Here is a 736-nt window from a genome sequence, read left to right on the forward strand (position 1 = left end):
ACTAAATTGATGAGATAATAATATTTTGAATGAGAAGAAATAAATAATCTTATTAAGTGCAGGGAAGGCATAATAAAAAAAATGTTGTAGTTCCAAAGAAGAGGAAAAATTAGTAAATCCAATTAGAAGAAAGACGTAAACAGTATCCCAAACTAAAAAATTGAATGAGAAGAGAAAAGGAAGCATAATGCAGCATTGCATGACAACACAAATCAATTAATACAGCATAAAATATAAGTATTTTTATTAAAGTCATCTAATTAAAAAACGAAATTGTACAAATCAAGTCGTTGTAGTATAGTGGTAAGTATTCCCGCCTGTCACGCGGGTGACCCGGGTTCGATCCCCGGCAACGGCGTTTTTTTCATATATTATATATTTTTCGTTTCTTTTCACCAATTGATGTTTTCATATTTTTGTTGGGCTTTTCTGTTTTATGTCTGGGCCCTTTTCTGTTATACCACTCTAACCCAGCATACAACCCTTTGCTCTTGTTTGTACCCCTCTAACTCTAAGCGTGGATGGATGGATTAATGAGTTATACAAATTTTTCTTGTATCAATTTTCTTATTTCAATAATATTAATAACACAATATCAATTTCTTTTCAGACGAAATACAATCAATTATTAACCAAACAACTCAATGCTTTTAATCATCTTATTTTTTATTCCTAGAATAGAACAATATTCAAACACCTTCAAAATTTGTTCTTAGTATCAATAAATTTTGGCATG

General features: G+C 30.3%; 1 non-coding gene across 1 annotated transcript; it reads left to right on the forward strand.

Annotated features, from left to right (window-relative positions):
- Positions 1 to 286: 286 nt before the first annotated feature.
- TRNAD-GUC (transfer RNA aspartic acid (anticodon GUC)) lies at positions 287 to 358 on the forward strand. Its single transcript has one exon. It is a non-coding gene; the product is annotated as a tRNA-Asp (tRNA).
- The last annotated feature ends 378 nt before the right edge of the window (positions 359 to 736 follow it).

The sequence above is a fragment of the Vicia villosa genome, linkage group LG4 (genome assembly GCF_029867415.1).
Source record: "Vicia villosa cultivar HV-30 ecotype Madison, WI linkage group LG4, Vvil1.0, whole genome shotgun sequence".
NCBI lineage: Eukaryota > Viridiplantae > Streptophyta > Magnoliopsida > Fabales > Fabaceae > Vicia > Vicia villosa.